The 7590-nt window shown below is 44.9% G+C and overlaps 1 pseudogene; it reads left to right on the top strand.

The window, feature by feature from the left end:
* The first annotated feature begins 3177 nt into the window (after positions 1-3177).
* LOC108633180 lies at positions 3178-7162 on the top strand (annotated as a pseudogene).
* The last annotated feature ends 428 nt before the right edge of the window (positions 7163-7590 follow it).

Below are 7590 nucleotides of genomic sequence, written 5' to 3'. Positions count from 1 at the left end.
CAGTCTATCTGCCCTCTGATGGGGAGAAGGCAATGGCAACCCACTCCAGTACTCTTGCCTGGAAAATCCCATGGATGGAGGAGCCTGGTAGGCTGCAGTCCATGGGGTCGCTAAGAGTCGGGCACGACTGAGGGACTTCACTTTCACTTTTCACTTTCATGCATTGGAGAAGGAAATGGCAACTCACTCCAGTATTTTTGCCTGGAGAATCCCAGGGACGGAGGAGCCTAGTGGGCTGCCGTCTATGGGGTTGCAAAGAGTCTGACACGATGACTGAAGCGACTTTGCAGCAGCAGCAGCCCTCTGATGGAGAAGGATAAGAGGCTTATGGAAGCTTCCTGATGGGAGAGACTGACTGAGGGGGAAACAAGGTCTTGTTCTGTTGGGTGGGGCCATGCTTAGTAAATCTTTAATCCAATTTTCCACTGATGAGTAGAGCTGTGTTCCCTCCCTGCTATTTACCTGGGGCCAAAACTATGGTGGGGGCTTCCCTGGTGACGTCCTCTGCAGATGCAGAGGTTAAAGCGTCCGCCTGCAATGTGGGAGACCTGGGTTCGATCCCTGGGTGGGGAAGATCCCCTGGAGAAGGAAATGGCAACCCACTCCAGTATTCTTGCCTGGAGAATTGACGGAGGAGCCTGGTGGGCTCCAGTCCATGGGTCGCAGAGTCAGACACGACTTCACTTTCACTTTCAAACTATGGTGGAGGTAATGAAGATAATGGTGACCTCCTTCAAAACATCACATGCATGTACTGCTACACTCAGTGCCCCCAACCCTGCAGGAGGCCACCACCGACCCACGCCTCCACTGGAGACTCCTGGACACTCACAGGCAAGTCTGGGTCAGTCTGTTGCACTCAATATGCCAACAAATTTGGAAAACTCAGCAGTGGCCACAGGACTGGAAAAGGTCAGTTTTCATTCCATCCCAAAGAAATCCAATGCCAATGAATGCTCAAACTTCCGCACAATTGCACTCATCTCAATCAGTCAGTCAGTCAGTTCAGTTGCTCAGTCATGTCCGACTCTTTGCAAACCCATGAACTGCAGCACGCCAGGCCTCCCTGTCCATCACCAACTCCCGGAGTTCACTCAAACTCACGTCCATCGAGTTGGTGATGCCATCCAGCCATCTCATCCTCTGTCGTCCCCTTCTCCTCCTGCCCCCAATCCCTCCCAGCATCAGAGTCTTTTCCAATGAGTCAACTCTTTGCATGAGGTGGCCGAAGTACTGGAGTTTCAGCTTTAGCATCATTCCTTCCAAAGAACACCCAGGACTGAGCTCCTTTAGAATGGACTGGTTGGATCTCCTTGCACTCATCTCATATGCTAGTAAAGTAATGCTCAAAATTCTCCAAGCTAGGCTTCAATAAAACGTGAACCAAGAACTTCCAGATGTTCAAGCTGGTTTTAGAAAAGGCAGAAGAACCAGAAATCAAATTGCCAACATCTGCTGGAACATCAAAAAAGCAAGAGAGTTCCAGAAAAACATCTATTTCTGCTTTATTGACTATGCCCAAAGCCTTTGACTGTGTGGATCACAATAAACTGTGGAAAATTCTGAAAGAGATGGGAATACCAAACCACCTGACCTGCCTCATGAGATATCTGTATGCAGGTCAGGAAGCAACAGTTAGAACTCGACATGGAACAACAGACTGGTTCCAAATCGGGAAAGGAGTACATCAAGGCTGTATACTATCATCCTACTTATTTAACTTATATGCAGAGTACATCATGAGAAATGCTGGACTGGATGAAGCTCAAGCTGGAATCAAGATTGCTGGGAGAAATATCAATAACCTCAGATATGCAAATAACATCACCCTTATGGCAGAAAGTGAAGAGGAACTAAAGCGCCTCCTGATGAAAATGAAAGAGGAGAGTGAAAAAGTTGGCTTAAAGTTCAACATTCAGAAAACGAAGATCATGGCATCCGGTCCCATCACTTCATGGCAAATAGATGGGGAAACAGTGGAAACAGTGGCTGACTTTATTTTTCTGGGCTCCAAAATCACTGCAGATGCTGATTGCAGCCATGAAATTAAAAGATGCTTACTCCTTGGAAGGACAGCTATGACCAACCTAGACAGCATGTTAAAAAGCAGAGACACTCCTTTGCCAACAAAGGTCTGTCTAGTCAAAGCTATGGTTTTTCCAGTAGTCATGTATGGATGTAAGAGTTGGACTGTAAGGAAAGCTGAGAGCCAAAGAATTGATGCTTTTGAACTGTGGTGTTGGGGAAGATTCTTGAGTCCCTTAGACTGCAAGGAGATCCAACCAGTGCATCCTAAAGGAGATCAGTCCTGAATATTCATCGGAAGGACTAATACTGAAGCTGAAGCTCCAATACTCTGGCCACCTGATGTGAAGAACTGACTCACTGGAAAAAACCCTGATGTTGGGAAAGATTGAAGGTGGGAGGAGGAGACGACAGAAAATGAGATGGCTGGACGGCATCACCGACTCAATGAACATGAGTTTGAGTGGACTTCAGGAGTTGGTGATGGACAGAGAGACCTGGCGTGCTGCAGTCCATGGGGTCGCAGAGTCAGACACGACTGAGAGACTGGACTGATGTCTAAAATGTATCCTACTTATACATTCTTGGAAATAAAAGTGATCAGTGTTTAATCCCTAGCACCAAAATAATAACTGGAATAATCTCAGACGTCATTCTGAACCTTCAGTAAATTAAACGTCAGCTATGGGTATCTCTGCAGTCTGTCTTTACCTTTCTTACTTTTTCTAGCCAAGACACATTTTCTAAGATAATGCATGCAATGACACGCTTTCCGTGACGTCTCAGGAGGGCGGCCCACCTTCCGGACACGGCTCAGGAGGAAGTGGCCAATAAGGGTTCCGGGAGGCACAGCCCGAGCCTGCAGGTTTCCAGAAGAGGAGACCACGCTCCAGGCAACACTGGCTGGGCATAAAGCCCCAGCGACTAGTGTAACCCGCACGATGCTGCCTCATTTCCGCCCACTTACAGCCGAAAACCCAAACAGCCAGCGGCGGATACCCGGATGGCGCGAAGGCGTGCCCGCGCATGCGCATCGCCGAGACCAATGGGCGAGGCGGAGGGTGGGGCTGGGCGGCCAGAGAGGAGAGCGTCAGTTGGACGAGAAGAGCCACGCCCACCACGCAACGTCTGTGCGCACGCGCAGAGCGCCAGCTCCTGGTATTTTTAGACGAGTCTGCTGTCGCCCTGTTCAAATTGTGTCAGGACGTTGGACGTGGAGGATTGGCGTGTTCGTTTGGGGAAGAACAGTGAACCTGTCTTCGTCCTTAGCTTCTACAGGAAGGCGTGCGTTGGGCCTTTCTCTCATTGAGTGAGGCGTCGACGGCCTGTGGTGGGTCTTCTGGTGACAGGGTGCTCCCGCCAGTACCTCAGGACGTGTGTGTCCCCGGGCCTGTGTGAGCTCCGCGGGTGGGGGATGGAAGGTGGCCTGCGGGAAGGCCGGCCGCAGGCGGCGCCACTGCCTGGAGGCCAGGAGGTTGATTTTCTCCTCGGCCCGGGGCCGCCCTCGCGACTCATTCCGGAACTTAACTTTTTTTTCTTTTTGCGTTTGTTTTTAGGAACTGAGTTTCTGGCAAGGGATACTCGTAGAAGAGTTAGCTGCCGGCCGAGATGTCCAGCTACGTGAACGACCTGTGGCCGGGTTCGCCGCCCAAGGCCTCGCCCTCGTCCTCGCGGTCGGGCCCGTGCAGCCGGCCGTCGTCGGCCTCCCGGCAGCCGCTCTTCGTCCCGTTCCAGCGTCTCGAGCCGGTCGTGGTCCCGGAGCCGCAGCCCGCCCGGGCGGAGGAGCCGCTCCAGGTCTCGCTCCCGAAGGCGCCACCAGAGGAGGTACCGGCGCTACTCGCGCTCTTACTCGCGGAGCCACTCGCGTTCCCGCAGCCGCCGGTACCGGGAGAGGCACTCCGGCTCCACCCGGACGTCCTACCGGTCCCGCAGCCGCTCCCGCGGCCGCTTGTATTACCGTAGGGCCTACGGCATCGCGCGAGGCCGCCGCTACTACGGCTTCGGCCGCACCGTCTACCCCGAGGAGCGCAGAAGCTGGAGGGGGCGATCCCCGGAGCCAGGTCGCGAAGCCCAACCCCTTTCGCTTGAGCGAGAAAGGTGAGTCGTTGGAGAGGCCTTCGGGGAAAGAGGAAAGGCCCCAGCGGGTTAATAGTTAAGACTCCAGTACGGTTGGCATCCAGTTTTAAAATGGACCGCTTTCTTTCCCCCTAGGGCTTAGCACCGTGCGTGTTAAATGGCTCTGTGGAGGGCAGTTGTGGTTGGACCAGCTCTCAAAATGCCTGCTGATTTATTGACCAAGCTTTTGATTATTGGGGCTCAGCGGTAAAGCGTCTGTCTCCAATACGGGAGACCTGGATTCGATCCCCTGGGTCGGGAAGATCCCCTGGAGAAGGAAATGGCAATCCACTCCAGTACTATTGCCTGGAAAATCCCATGGACAGAGGAGCCTAGTAGGCTACAGTCCATGGGTGGCAAAGAGTTGGACACGACTGAGCGACCTCACGTTTCCTTTCCTTTGATTATTGAGGGAAGCTTACTTTTCTAAACAAAAGCGGTAGAATTCCCTTTCCCTAAATAGAAATATATTTTATACGTGGAGATACTGTTTAAATATCTTTATATTACTAGTGTAAGAACACTTTGTGATTTTGAGTTTTTTTGGAGAAATGATACCAGATAAATGAACATTTTGTGTTTCTTTTTGTAGATCGAATGGAGCTGTTAGAAATAGCCAAAGCAATGCAGCAAAAGCGTTAGGAACAGCCAACTTTGACTTGCCAGCTAGTCTCAGAAGTGTTCCTGTATCTAAAGAAAGAAACCAGGAAACAGGTGTACTGAATAATGGTGCAAAGTCTGAGGTAAGTATTTTGTTTATTTTAAAAATAAACAATCTTCAACTTCATCTCTAAACTTAATATTAAAATAAATAAGGTCTTCAGAAGACTACTACCAGAAAGAGCTGATTATCCATTTTTATTCCATTTACCCTAGACTGTTTCTTGAATGGCTAGCTAATATAAATAACAGACCTGACAATATTAGATAGTGTCTTTCCCATGAAAGTGGGAGACTAATGACCTTTATTTTCAATTGCCATAATCCTGATTACTTCCATAATTGTAGCTGGTACTTTGGTGATTTCTTTGTAGTTACCAAGTTTTTCTAGCTAGTTTTTTATAGAGTATCTGTAATTTACATTTGCAGGGTTATGTTCCCACAGCTTCTGTACTCAACATACAGTATAGTTTATCTGCTTTATTTCTGTCTTATAGAAATCATGAATGTGGTCTCCAGACATTGATGAAGAAAGTCTGTTGGTAATTGATACATGCGCAAAAGCATCAGAGGTTAAACTAATTTGAAGTCTATGTTGACACACTGAAAGCTTAGTGTTTTTGTTGGTAGATTCCGATGCATGCTAGAATTTGGGACAAGCACCATTTGGATAAGATACTAAAGACAATTTTTAAATGAAAGTGTACTTTGTAATGGCGGGGCATCTGATACAGATGTCCTTTTGATAATATATGCAATATATTCCAGATGTTTTGAGAGATTACAGAAGAAGAGCCTGCTTCATTTGCAGATAAGTTTATTATAAATTCTCCAGAAATGTGCAGCATAAAATGCATAGCTTTAAAGGTTTATAATAATTAGGAATTGATACATTCAGTTAACATGAGAACGATGGGTTATCTATCATGCAGACCCAGATGTGGGTTTGCCTAAGCATTAGTGGTGGACAAATAAGAGTTGAGTTGATTTTTCAGGTGATTAGGTACCCAACTGGATGGGCAAATGCCTTAGTTCTTTTGAAACTAGGTATTTTTTGGCATAATTTTATTTTCACAGTTACTTGAATTTAGATCAGAGGGATACATACAATACTGCTTTATGGAGAAAGGTATCTTAAATCATTGAATCAATTTTATGGGAAAAACTTAACAAAAGTACTATGTTATTTTAGGATGTTGACTGGTTAGATCAAACTTGATTTATGTCTCTACAAGTAAATTCATAATACAATTGGACTACTTTTTATACCTACAAGGGTATGACTTCTAAAATTTACTTTCTTTTACCTGTCTAGCTATCGGACAAGTTAACAGAAGATGGAACAAAAAATGCCAATGAAAAGTCTTATCAGCAAAGAAGCATCACTTTTAGCTCTAACGTAAGTATATCTAAGCATTGATCACTCAAAAACTAGACTTGGAATGTATTTCTGTTGGGGGGCTTTTATTTTTGTTGGCTTACTTGTGATATGAGGCCTACTAAGCCACTAAATAGAATTTTTAATACTTCTTTTGTGTGGGCCTCACAAGTGACCAATAGGTTCTTACTCTAATATGCACATTCTCAGTTTCAGTGTTTTCCCCTTTTAACTGTTCCCTTTATCCTTTTTGATTGTTGAAATATTTTAAAATCTCAGAATATCCTGTGATTAGAATAATCAGCTAAAGCTTAATAAAACTATCTTAATATCTCCCTATTGCAGTATGCCTTGCACGTATCTGATTTTCCCCACTAGTGTCTTGGCTTAACAGTTTGATGGAATTAAGTTGCAAGTGAGGTCCATGGCTTTGCATTTGGTTGGTGTCTTTTATTTAATGTGATAGTTTAAATATATAATGTATGTGTTTGGGAGGCTGACTTAAGAATTTCTTTCTTTCAGAATTCTGTAGCAAAGCCTATGCTTCAGAAATCAGCTAAAGCATTGCTGAAGAGAATTCTTCAGGATCCCCAAAAATAGATAAGAAGAAAAGTCCATATGGACTGTGGATACCTGTCTAAAAAAAGCCAGCTGCTAAGGTTGCCTGAAATGCACTTTTTTTGCAAGTTTGTGTTTCTAGCATTATTCCATTCTTGTGAACCATTTAGTGGTGGTGTTGCAATTACAAATGACAACACAAAATATGTAAATACTTAAAATTTAAATAATGATTTAGATTTCTCTTGCAGATGGGAGATAGCACAAATGGACCACAGGTTACACACAGGTGGGATTCTTGTATATTTACACTTGTAAATATTTTATATAATATGGATCTGTTATGTAGAAGTGAGATTTTTAAAAGCAAACAGTAATTGAACTGTTTGTGTTGTAAACATTTTGTTAATAAATTTTAAAAAATTATTTTAGTCTCTCTTGATTTTGTATATTTTACATAATGGGTTTTTATTTAATGAAGAAGAATGAGGTAGTATCTCCTTTAAAACCTTCCTGCTCCCAGATCCAAATCATGGATTGATACCATAGGGCTCAGTGACCTTACCTGGGAGTTCGTGAGAAATGTTGAACCTCAAGTCTCTACCCCAGATCTGAATTAGAAATTGAATCCCAACCGTGTTCCCCGTTGATGTAGGTACTCATTAAAATCTGAAAAGTTTGGCCTTAAAGACTTAATATTAGCATAGTGTTGTCCTGAACTGAGCATCAGGGCAGGAAACTCAGGTTGAAGTGGAATTGCTCAATGAGCTAGAAAATCAGAGGCTTTAGTTGCATTTATTGTTTTCCATCATGTTTTTAATCATTGATTTTGAAATTCTTGAATGCTTCTTACT

This window comes from Capra hircus, unplaced genomic scaffold, assembly GCF_001704415.2.
Source record: "Capra hircus breed San Clemente unplaced genomic scaffold, ASM170441v1, whole genome shotgun sequence".
Classification (NCBI taxonomy): Eukaryota; Metazoa; Chordata; class Mammalia; order Artiodactyla; family Bovidae; genus Capra; species Capra hircus.
This window is presented reverse-complemented; position numbering and strand designations above follow the sequence as displayed.